Raw genomic sequence first — 13,869 nt, 5'->3', positions numbered from 1 at the left:
CCTTTTTAATTAGTGATCTTTAGCAATGCTGGTTGGTGGATCTTGTCACCTTTTTGACATTGCAAGGCCAGTTATTTCCCCCAGATTCCAGTCTTTATGCCAAAATAAGCAAACCGGCTGCTGCTGTTGTCTTATATTTTACTGTTACAATGTTAGCTACAATCCAGAAGTATCACATTCACTCATAATCAAACACATCTCGCTTATATCTAACAACAAATCAACAAAATCTATGTGCCATTCACATGGACATACTTTTAAAGCTATACATGTGAAGCACAAATAGTCTGACAGCATTATTAATTAACATAAAGGGTGTTATTTACAGTATGACTTAGGGTTTCAACCACAAAATACACTTTAATTGCTAAAAGTAACAGATTGAAATACCTCTGTATAATCTGAAAAGTCTCTGTAAGTGTGAGGTATGTCAGAAGTTTGTCAGGGAGCAGTTGTAACACTTTTCAAAATTAATGTGCTCCTCACACCCTGATGATCTGCCATTCAGGCAGAACAGAATCAATAAGTGAAGAGGTCACTCTTCCTGCCACCCGACTGCATTTCATTTTCTACCTAATATACATAAGGGTTCTTAATTTTTACATTCGGACCACAACCGATTTTCAGCCACAAACATTAATCTCCCATTTCAGTGGGAAATGGTGCACACATTAGCATACAGTATAGTGAACCAGTATTACTCCAGTTTTAAATATAATACATCAGCCGTCAGGATCACCAAAAAGATGGAACTACTTGGGTCACAGCTCTATTTTAAAGTTTTAAAAGAAAATCTAGTTTTCTGTCATCTGTAAGACAAATGTATTGAGCTACTTTCAAAACACAGTGAATGTGGACTTGTAGCTTTTAATGTAAGCACTTTAAAGAGAGCAAAGAATGGTGAGGAGTGAATAACAAGTATCTTTCTGACCCAGGATTATATTAATTCATATTCATGCCTGCTTTTTTTTTATTTGATGGCCAACTTGACGACACGCTGTGACCTTCACCCCAACTTAAAATGTATAGCTTATGTTTTGTAATGCAACACTTGGTATTGAAACATGGTAACTTCCATATGTTATCCAGTTTTAAAGTTGCAATGTACGTAGCTGTGTGCTGAGGTCAACAATGTACATGGGGTGCTTCAGAGGAAGGAAATCAGAGGTGGTGGGGTTAGGCTGTCTGGTGAACGATAAGATGGTGCTCACAGATACGATATAAAAGTGGAAATTCTTTGATTGATATCGCTTGTGAACAGTCTAGAATTGATGATTTGACATGTGATCTGTCAAACAGACACTTACAACAAGGTAGCTTACGCTAATTCTGTCTTATTGCCCTTTAAGTGTACTCTTATAGTTTTCTTGTTGCAATGGTGCTTTAGATTTTGGCTAAACTTTTTGAACTGCCTTTAAAAAATGATGGGGCTCCAGGGTGTAGATATTTGACATGTATACCCATGTAATGAGGGATAAAATGACCTGAACCAGTCTCTCCGCCTGACCAGGCCACATAAGTGGGCCCCAGTGTGTACCCAGCATCCCTAAGGCACAATCTCATCCCTTTGGTCTTTTCAACCAGAGCTTGTCAGAGAGATAAATGGTTGATCCATGAATAAAAATGTACACACTTTCTTAGAATGTCGGCTCTAGATTTTTCTTCTGATAGAATTTTCAGTACAGCAGATGGCACTTTAAGCAAATGACTGATCGTAACTGCTATGAATGGCAGTTTTTCACTTGTCGTAGCAATTTCCAGTATCCTTTGACTTTAGGCTCTCTTTAAATTGGCTCTTATCAAGATACAGTTGTAGGTAGTTAGACTGGTTAAGCGGAGTCATGGTGTAAATATAACTGACAGTAAAACAAATCAGTGGAAGCCCACTGATTTATTTAGTTTTACTTTAATAAGATATATCCAAAAATGGCTTGCTAAAAAGTCAGAAATATATTGCCCAAGAGACTCACATACACACATAATCACACTTACACTATATTCTCCTAAATTCTTTTCAAATGCGAAGATTTGTTGAAACTAGTTTGACATCTCTGTGTGTTCCTCCCCCCCCCCAACCACACACATATATATAGTCCTCTGTCGTGGTAACATTCCCTATCTGTGTTTCTGATTAATACTAGCCCGTGGTCATCCATCAACATATGGCTGTCATTACCCCAATCGAATCCTCACTCTGAAATGCATTTAGGGGGAAAAAAAGAAAATCTCACTTTTTTTGCTCGTCGTCCCATCTGGTGGCATGGATAATTAATCACCTAAGCGATGTGTCTCCGTTCTTCATTATTTAGCCCCGGAGAAGAGGCTGACGCTCGCGTGTGTGTGTGGTTTGTAGCAGCAGAGAGCAAGAACGAGGCCTGGCTCACTGTTTTAGCATGTTTATGGCGGCCTGTTTGCTCGGCTCTAAACACAAACATGATCAGATTAACAAACAGTATTGCTCAGGCAATCAGCCCCCCTGTGCTACAGTGTAACAGTTTATCTAATGAGGCAACAGGTAATGTAGTGTATAGAACAGCAACAATAAATGGAAAAGAAGAGTATCCCCCCCATATGCATCTCTGTGACATCACAGGACCACTGCTTGGCAGTCCTCCTCCTCCCACCTGAGAGTGCTTAAGGCGTAGCAGCTAGCAGTGTTCCAGCATCTTTTTCCTCTCCCTGATGTTTTAGACGGTGCCAATGATCCGGAAGACTTCTTGTATCGGCCCTGTCCCCACAAAGGGACGTTCGAGTGCCCTCACCAACTTCATTAATGTCACATGACAGACCTGTTCTGCAGCCCCTCAGGTACAGGCTGAAATCGGGGTGGATGATGCCATCATCTACCTGCTCACAGAGAAGCCACACAGCACTGTGAGGATCATGTTCTTTGACTTCTCCAGTGATTTTTGACATCATCCAGCCTCTCCAGCTGGCAGAGAAGCTCTCTATGATGCAGGTGGATCAGGACCTGGATTACGGACTACCTCACTGACAGGCCGCAGTATGTCAGGCTTCATGGCTGACTGTCATAAGTGGTGACAGTGGTGGCAACACTCATACCCCCTGTCACTGCTTACTGACATTGCTTTCTGTCACCATTTCTGTTCACTCTCTACACCTCTGACTTTTGCTTCGACTCATGAACGAGCCACCTACAGAAGCTCGTGGATGACTCCTCTATCGTCGGCTGTATTGCAGATGATCGGGAGAAAGGGTAAAAACTTCAAAGTTCCTAGCTCATTCATGCCATCTGCCATCAGATTCCACAACACTACAGCACCCAACATCCCACCTTCACACCGCCATTGCACCCAACATCTCCCATATCCACTGATAGACTCTATTTTGATTTGGATATAATGTGTATATATTTTATATAATTGATCCTGATTCTACTTTATTGTATGGCGTTGATTACCAATTCATCATTTATTGTATTTTGTTCTTCTTTTAACTTTGCACTTCATTCCCCTGTGCTGCTGTGCCAATTTGAATTTCCCCTATGGGGGATCAATAAAAGAGCATCTTATCTTATACTGAGGTTTTTGTTATGTTGGTCTACATGTTTAATCACAAATCTGTTTATTTTCAGTCCCCTGTAAAGGCAATAAAACAATGTGGACATTGATTGTGTTTCTGCTTTGCTCATTGTTTCATCTCTTCTTTGTTTCAGTTAGCTACAGGTTTACAACAGTAAAAATAAAAAACACACAATTTGTTTTGAATTATTCCACGTTTTGAATTAAGATTTGATCAAGTATGTACATTTTGCACTTACATCTTCAATTAAAGTCACTAGAGTAAGGAACTTGGGAAAGATGGCTCCACACTATGTGTCCCTTTCAGACAAAAGAATATGGTTTTCAGCATGAAAACCTTGTTACACGCCCCAAACTCTGCCTCTTTGTATAGGATGCTAAAACAGCTCTGCAACCAAGTAGGCCTGACCTTACAACCTTCTTGAGCTCATCTTTATTAAAATTTTCTTTCTCTAGATGTGTCTTACCTAAAGTCATCGCACAATTAACCTATTGTCTCAGCAAGCCTTTGAATGCCTCAGTATCAAACTGAAGAGTTTTTTCCCATTTATATTCTACCACCAAGTCTCACGATTTATAAATGCTATTTCTTGTGTTTTAGTTTATCTGACCAACGTAACTATGAGCTTAGCTGAAGAAGTCAGTGTAGTCACAGATAGCTTATTCGACAAGCCAACTTGTGACCAGGAGAACAGCTCATTCTCCCAGTGTAACCTGAGCTATGGCAATTCAACTAACTTTGAAAGTAGCTAACTTTCTGGAAGAAGCCTGTCCTGTTTGAAAGCAAAGAATTCAATTCTTTCTCAAGAGGCCGATCGAATTAATAATAAAGTTTTAATTAAAATTTTTAATTACTCCGGTTTAAGGTTCTCTGTTTTCCATAAACTGTGTGGGTGCCCCTTTTAGTGAGTGTTTTATTAAAGTAATGTTTGTCCTACAACTACTACTACTGTAGTTTATTTCAAACTGCATATCTATAAACTCCATAAGCAATTTAGATGTATTGGCAAACTGAACATGTGTCACTGCTACTTTGTGTTAAAAAAATGTAGAGAGAAGGCAAAGATTATAATGGAATAATTGTTAATAAACTTTAAACAAAAGTATTGTAAAATATGTGCCTTAACCCAGTGATCGACTGTACTGTGTGACCCTACTTTCGCTAATATTTCAATTAGTTTGTTAAAGGATGGTGTGCTGCACAGTCATCTATTTAGACTGCTGAGTTTAGGTGTGAATCAATTACTTGCTGCTTACGAGAGGTAAAATTTGAATCTAAGTTCCAGAGTTTACAAATAAAGCACAATCAGTGCCTTACAGCAGTGAGGTCTTTATGCTTGTTATGTGTCTTATTTATAGCAAAAGGTATGCCCACATAGGTAGTTCTTTTGCGTGAAACAGAGAAGAAAAAAACAAACAAGGAAAATGCATTGCTCCTTTTAGATTTTTTGCCGGCAGACAAACACATTACAAATACATTATGCTTGAGCCTCTCTTCACTGTAGACCAGCTGCAACCTTATAAGCCTCTACATGAGAAAAGCTGTGGACTACATTTTTAGTCAGCATCATAAAAATTATTGTAGGATGGTGAATGGTGCATAGATAAAGATCTTTCTAGTGGCTATCACAAACTGATACTCCATGTAGCATCCTTATAATGCTCAACAAAAAAATAAGTGGCACAGGCAACAGAGCATCATGGCACCAGCCAAAAGCCCTTACTTTCACTAATGCAGTGACACTGCAATGCCCATAACAAGATGCTGTCAATCATTCTTGTATTCATTGATACTGATCCAACACTGACAATCCTTAAGTTTGACAATGATGAAAGGTTTCCCAAATGAATAGTAACTCTAAATGTAATTATCTAGTTAGATTTAAATAGCGTCAATATTAACCACAATAAACACCAAAGTGTATGAAATCTTGTAACTACAATAAACTGTATATACACTATATGCACGCACTCAGTTATTTTATCACCACCAAACTTATAGATGCCTGCCTCCTTATCACCTCACTCCAGCGCCCTGTCCATACATTTAAAGAACACATAGTTATTAAACTGTGCTGATTAAAGGCGGGGATGGAAAGGGTACTAGAATAATACGGTTATGTAAAAGTATTGACACTTTAAAGAAATGTTACTCAAGTGAAAGTGGTTGTGTGAAAATGTATTAAGATAAAAGTAAAATGTTAAAATCTTCTGAACAAACATTAGTGCATTACATTTTTAAAAGGGGGATTAAAGAAAAAGTGTTACATGATGATATATGATACTGCTGTAGAGAACACATTTAAACTAGAAATAAAATTACATTGATGTCAACGTATATATCTTTTCTGTAGACACTTGCTGCTTGTGCATATACATCTGATAACCAGAAAATAGGACAACTGAACAAAAATGACTGACAATAAATAAAAAGAACTACGGGCACCATAATGGGGGCAACGGACATTATAAAGCCACAGACCTTAAGTAACCTGACACTTCTTATATAATAAACAGTAGAATATAACATCTCCAAGGCAACCAACACAGAGATGAATAAACAATAAAAACTCCACCGCTGCTGCAGCCACACTCATCAAAGCAAAGGAGGAACTGCTCAGTTTTTACTAAACAATCAATGGAAATCTTATCGAAATCGCAACATGGCCTCATGCAATCTTCAAATCGCAGGAGCATGCAATATTTGTTAAAGGCAAAATGAGTTAAATTGTTGCTTCTTGCTAGTCAGCACAGTGGTTCCTGACCCTCACCTGACTGAATGTCATTCTGTGAGTCTTGTGCACAGCAAAGTCCTCCACAATCTGCTCCAGATTCAACTACTTCTCTGCTTGTTCAGTCTCAGGGCATAATATAAACCAGTTCACTAAACCCTCTGTCCCACTGCGCTCCTCAAAGTTTTCAAAAACCTTTCAGCTGAATGAGAACTCTGCAGTCACATCAGGGACTGTCAAAAACAGCAGAAAGGCCTCACACACTTCGCTGAAGGTAAAACACGGATGTCACCTGGAAGGATCCACCATGAGCATTGTAGCATTTAGTCAGACCCAGCATGCACCTGTTGGTCAGCAACATTGTGGGTGTGATTGATTCGGGGCACTTGTTCACTGGGTGATGCATTAAACCAATGAATAATTAAGGGAGATGTGAGCTGTAGCTATGCTGAGGTAAAATAATGCTAACCGTAATGAGTACCCATAGTGACGTGATCCTTCATTTTATTGCAATATTGTGCATTGTCCATACTATTCATTAACTGCAAGCCCCGGCACATTTGCAACAGCACCTCTGTCACCCCCTGACTCTCTGCCAGTGACTGTAAACATTTAGAACATTACATTTTAAAGGGAGTTAGATGGGTGCAGTGTGCCACCTCTCTGAACAGGGATCTGTCTGGATCTTTGTTCCATTTTCACACAGTTTTCCTACGCTTTATCAAGACTTCTTCATATGACTTTTGTTTTTACTGTATAAAGAATGTAAAAGTACAGAGTACAAGTAAAAAAAAAAAATGTTAAGGAGCATAAATGTAATTTGTTACTTTCACGCCTGGTCAAAGGAGATTCTACATCTTCACTCAGCTATGCGATTGCCACAGATGATCCAGTACACCTAAGTAATCTGTATGTATTTTATACAGAGACTAGCATTTTAAAACGTTCTCCGTTGCTATGTCAAAGTTACAAATGCATTAAAGCCGTCACACATTCCAAATACCTTTGAGACAATGCATAGCTAAATTATGAGGACACTGACCAAGAATCTGATTTATTCTAGGATTGGGATTGTGACTTAATGGCTTTTGCAGTATTGTCCTTATAATTTTGATATAGATTGCTGCTTATAGACACACAGAAACACCAGACATGGTGCCCCTGTCCAACAGTGTTCACACTTCTTATGCATTTTATGTTATCTGTGTGCTTGAAAGCTGCAATTTAATAGTGGGTATGTAAGACAATGCAATACTGTTAATACAAAGGCCAAATTGTGTCATTTATAATACATTTCCCGACGTTAAGCTAGACAGAAGACAAATGTAAGTCATATAGAATAACTGCGTGTTGTGTTCATTGTCCATTGAAATGGAAAAAACATAAATGAAACCAAGTTTAGCCACACAGGAGTGAGAATGATTGGGTTACCAGAAAATGCATTTGCAAAAAACCTCCAACCTTCATCCTGCCTCTGCTTGCACTGGTTTCACTGTAATGATATCATAGCATGCTCCCTAATCACAACTTTATTACACCATGTCAGAGCGAAATGAGCGGGTGTAGGGTTGTGGGGGGAGGTGGAGAGAGAACCGTTTGAGCAACACCGCACTGCGGTCAGTACTGCAAGAACTGTGAAGGATTGTAGTTATTAGAAAGCTGTTTTGAGGGGACTTTGTTAGGTCCTATTTCAGAGTAAGTGCTTTGACTTGTTGAAAGTAATATTGGTCAAAAGTAATAATCCACAAAATCTTCTTAGCAACCCAAATTAGTGAATCACCAGTTTAAAATTAGCTAGTAGTTACGAAGAACTTAAGATGGACTTTCAAATTTAGTAAATGGATTTATGAATAGATGGTGCAACACAGACCAGACCTCAATCCAACAGAGGTCTTTACTTGCTGAAGAACAAACAGGAGGCAGAAAGAAGTTTAAACAAGTGAGAAAAGAACATGGCTCCAGCACAGGACTGGCAGATGATTACCAGGGAGGATACCAAGAGTCTGTTGATGTCAGCCATTGATTGAAAAGGATTTCAAATAAAATATTAAATATGATAACTTCATTTCATCACAAGTTCATGTTAACTTATCCAAATGCTTAGTTTGGTTTAGGCTAGGCAAATGCTTCCTGTGCTCTGAAAATCTTTAAACAATAGTATAAAATGGCTACAATTTCTGCATGCTTCATCTGATGTGGATGTACACACCTTCAAATTATAGCTGAGAGTCAGCACTTTAACTTCATAGTCACTGTTATATTTAAATCTAACATGCTGGGCTAAAATGCCACAAAATGTGCCACTGTCATAAGACTTTCTGATTGCACTGTTTGAGTGAGTGATGGCATATGCAAACAAAATTATAGTGCTTGGCTTGTTCAAATGTTCAGTTTGCCTTGGTATTTGTCACACCAGCCTGGGTTTTTCCTACCATCTTTGAAAATGATTTAGGTGATTTTTCATGTGGTGTCAGAAAAGCAATTTTGAGGATATAAGCAATCACCTAGTTTCTAATATGATTCCATACACACATACGCAATATAATTATGTGGGCCAGGCATCCAAAAATGGTTGGAAAGTACATTAATATGCAAAAAAGGACGATTGTTGCCAATAAATATTACATCCATGCTATTATTAGTGATGTGTCAGTCATGAACAAACATCTGAGAGCCCGTCAGAGCCCCCCCCCCCATGGAAAAAGAAAGCATTACAATGAACAAATTATACTTATTCTAATTACTTTTACTAACTGAAATGTAGAGTCTGTATAGAGTTGTGTATGGTGTTAATTATTTGTTAACACCATACTATTTATTTTTCATTTGTAGGGTGTTATTTTTTAGGATAGTTATTCTTGACATACCCCGCTTTTTAACTATCAATGTGACAGAATATTTCAGTGTAGTGCAGATGAAAAATCTTGCATATTTATTTCTTGCAACAAATAAGAATGTAACTTAGTAACATTTCTGTCACTGCCTAATTGAAGAGCCGTTTGTGAGCCGACATATGGAGGTGAAGTATGCATTTATGGTTTTGAGGGAAATGTGTTGGGTGGATTGCCATGGAACTTGGTACACACATTGTCCCCATCCAGGATGAATTAAAATCACTTTGGTGATGCCTCATCTTCTCCTCCAGTACCATAATCAGATCAAAATTTCTATTTGTCCAATACCTTGGTTTATGACCAAAAATACCCACCAAACAAACAAAAAACTGTATGCTATTCCCATTGGCCTATATTTGGCAATTGGCAATATTTAATATGCAAAGTCCAGTTAGATTTTCAAAATAAAACTAGCGGTTGATGTTGTTGCATTGCAATTTGGTTAAGTTTTGGCACCGACTAACTATTTGGCTAGGTTTAAGAAAAGGTTAGGGTTAAAAAATTTATGTTAAGTAATGTTAATTACGTAACTTATGTAGCTTACGTAACCTACGCAGCTTATGTAATGTAATTTCACTAAAAACAGTTGATGTTGACTTTTTGTTTAACACAGGAAACAAACACCGGCCTCCTGGGCGAAAGTCCGATTTATGGTCCACCCGTCTACCCCAACCACCTTCTTCCTCTAACTTTTCTGTTATTTATATCCAAACCTGTCTTTCACCATTCATAAATGATGATACAGTGCGTTGAACTATGACGGGGGCTTTCCAGTGCGTTACAAACTGACACCAACGGGTCTTGACCATGCTTCCATATGTGACAACTTGAGAATGAGAATGGGTTGGAGTTGATCCATTTAATGCTTTGACTGTTTATCATATGAAGTGGACTAAATCAAACAAACCTTGCTGAGAAAATAAAATGTTCTCCTCCCTCTTTCATGTAGTAACCTATATAACATAACTAATGTGTGCCATACACATTTTGCAAACATATTACTTTAATGAGATGATTGTAACACTTTCTCTGACCTTCATAGAAAAGCAGTATCTAACAATTTTGACAGTTTGACAAGTAAGATTTAATAGTTGAGTGGTGGTGATATTATTTATATATTTGTTTCTGCAGATAAACAGTAAAACAGTAACAGCAGCTAGTCTTATTTAAATCTAACCTCACTGTTGGGGTTAGTTTTTAACTATATAATTGCTGGTACGTATATGAAGGCTTATAAAATCTCTCATTGCAGCTTGTTCAATCACGTTACATCATAGTGTGTTTTTATTTATTTTTTACTTTATGTACGGCTGTATCATGCATGTTAGTTTCAGTATCTTGCTGAGTATACCCAGTGGCTTATATGCTGTTGCAAGCTTCAGATAATAAAGCAGCCTCAAACTCCTTCACCATGCAAGCCGCTCTGTCGCTCTTTGTATTTTCCAATTTCTGTCTGCCTCTCTCATTCTCGCTTTCTCCCTCTTCTCCCGGTGGGTATCGCTGCCAAGGACGTGCTTCCAAGTGCATGAAGGGTATCGGTAACGCTGGTTATAGGCAACTTTCCGAAAATAACGACTGCACAGTGAAAGTCGGCTGCATGTGCTTACACATGCATAAAAATTACAGTTCAGATCATCACGAGACAATATCCTGTCATTTGTCTTCCACGCTCGGGGTGACATAGCTGTTTGTAAAGCTGTCACAGTAATGATTCTTTATCTCTTTTGATAATGACATCTGTTCCTCTTGACGAGTTTTGTGCAAAATGCCCCGAACAAGATGTACATGGTGAAAGAGTGTGTGTGTGTGTGTGTGTGTGAAACCATGGGCTACTGAGGGATGACTTGTGGGAAGGGAAAAGATGACTAGGGATGAGGTGGGCAATGTAGTGACACTAGTCTTGTGTAAAAGACATTTGTGGGAGACAATGACATGTTTCTTGTCAAGATCAAAGAATCACACAACTTAGTGCTCAACAGCTGGTACATTAACAAGTACAGAGTATTGTCAAATGCACTTCAGGAGCAAAGTGGAACACTGAGTTGACATATCTCTATCTCAACATACCAGAAGCCCCAAAACATTGACCATTGCCCCCCAGACTAAATCGTCATCAAACAATAGCCATTGAGTTCCGAAATTGGACGTCGCTTATAAGGATTTATTTTGTTAGTTGTTGGCATGTTTTTAGATAAGGTTCATTTTGAAGCGCCAAACTTTGATACTGACATTAGTCAGTGCAATATGGGCCCTCTTGGATTTGTTTATTCCAGAGTTCATGTAAAAAAAGTTGCAGTATAGAAAGTAAAAATCTTTCATTCTCTTTTTATCCAAACCCATCAGATTTCTCTGCAATACAGTGACACAAGCTGTAGCAGAAATAAATAAATAACAGTGTCACCATATAAGATGAAAAATATCAAGAAGCGACCTTGGCAAAGGCTGTACGTCCAATTTTTGCAACCCAACTGAACATTTCTACCCCCTAAAAAAAAATATTCCCTCCTATTTCTGAAATTGCATCACGGCCCCGAGAAGACTGCATCCATATTTATAAGACCTTCTCCATGACAAGAGTCACTCGGAAGGTAGAGGCAGGGCCAGAAACAAGGAGAGCCTTGGACAAAGGTCAACCTGGTGTAAATCCCTTATTTCTAAATGTTCCACTACATTGCTGACACCCAAGATCGTGCCGCAAGTCCCTTATCAAAAATCTCATCAAGTCTTGTTTATCTTCAAGAACAATAACCAGTCCCATAGGGCTATATAAATATGATGAATAGCTTGACTTTTGGTAAGAAATGCCCAAATTACCATCTAAATGACACTGTAGTGGTAATTATGATGATAACAATAGCAGCTGTGATCAATGAGATAATACTTCCAATTATAAACATGACATCTCATGGAGAAATAATGGGGATCGTGTACTGCAGTTAGCTGTTATGATGTCCTTTGTGAATCAGATAATTAGAAAATGCATGGGTCAATGACAATGTAGCTGAGGACAAATCCGCATATCAGACAAAACAAAACAAGCTAACAATACATTAAACCGCAGCTATTGTTGTCATGTCGAGCCGTGAATGGTGTTTAATGACAACATAACCAAACAGCTGATTTCTGAAGGAAATCCCTCAGAAATATTTCACATGAAATTTCTCATGGCTATCTGTGTCGGTCTGCAAGAGAATGCTTTTCTTTCTCCCTCTGGAGTCCTTGGATCTCGGTGCAGCCTTGCTGCATCTTTGGCAGAGCTGTGCCCGAGGTTGCTGCTCAACAGGGGAAGTGTGATGGACTAAAGCTCATCAGTGAGCGCTGTAACCTGAGCCTGCTCACCTCTACAGAAGGGGGGGGGGGGGGGGGGGGGGGGGGGGGGTATTCAGCAGCAGGCCAGATAACACAGGCGAGCTACTCAATAGCTTTGTCTGGCTGGCTACTATTCAGGCCTGTGAACCCTGTCCAACTCAATCTGCTGCTATTGTTACGGTGAGAATGCTACAGCTGCTTTGTGACTGTGTTATATGGCTATTGTCTCTCCATCCCTCTCTCTCTCACTCCTACTCTCCCTCTCTCTTTATACCATTTCTTTTACTTATGCAGAGACCCTGTAATTCTCTTTCAGTGTGATGACTCTCTTCTCTATCTCAGCCGTCCTTCATTTCCTCATTTTCTGCTCCTCTTCTTCTCTCCCTGAGTGCTATGCCCTATTACTCTCTGTCCTCCTCGCCTCGACGTTTTTATGTCACTTTCTTGTTGTTCTCGCGTCATTCTGTTTGCAGTGTTGTCAGCCTGCTGTTTATTTTGTGTGCCAAATCATTTTGCTCTTCTTATGTTTCAGGGAGCAGGAACATTGACAGGAGACATGGAAGTTCACTTACCCAGACACGAGCAGCCTGCAGGCACAAACAGAAACCATCAGCTTCATAATATGCCCATGTCTCCTGGGTGGGGTTTAAAACCACAGCAAAGAGGGATTATCTTTTTCCATAAACACTGCAACATGGTTCACTAGTGCAGGTTGTTAGAAGTTGTGGCTCGTCAGTTTGTAGTCAGTCATCTTTAAAGATTTAAGCTGGACTTGGTCAGATTTCTATGTAAAAATAAACTTGTTTGGACAGCCTAAATCATAAAGTGGGACAGCATAAAAACAGGAGTATCCTATCCCCTCCAACTGAAACCCTGAACATTCACTATGTTGTAAAACCAAACGCAGAGAACATACAATAAGAAAACATGGATGTTAGAAAAGAAGAAATGAAAGCATCAAAGACATACCATATGTCAAGCTACAACGCCTGACATTCTACAGTTAAGTTTTTTATGTAAGTAACCATCCGAAAGAGCATAGTTATGTGTGCATCACATGGAGGTGCAATGTAACTGGGAAACGGCATCACTGAAATAAGCAGCCTAACGTCACACTAACTCCAAAACACAAATCACCATTCAAATAGACAATGTTTTGATTCCAGATGGATCTTTGTCAGTTCCAAAATGTTTAAAATGGGACACCACACCCATGTACTGCATGTATGGAACCCCTAAAGGGACATGACATGGTGTTCCCCAATATGATACACACATCTAAGTAATAAAACTATGAAGATCCAACTGAGAATGAAATGTCGCCCATTTAAAGAGCTACATTTGCATTTTGGAGGCAATGTGTTACTCATTTAATTGATGTGGCCTTCCAGT

Source organism: Micropterus dolomieu, linkage group LG09, assembly GCF_021292245.1.
Source record: "Micropterus dolomieu isolate WLL.071019.BEF.003 ecotype Adirondacks linkage group LG09, ASM2129224v1, whole genome shotgun sequence".
Lineage (NCBI taxonomy): Eukaryota > Metazoa > Chordata > Actinopteri > Centrarchiformes > Centrarchidae > Micropterus > Micropterus dolomieu.
Note: the sequence above shows the minus strand (reverse complement) of the source record.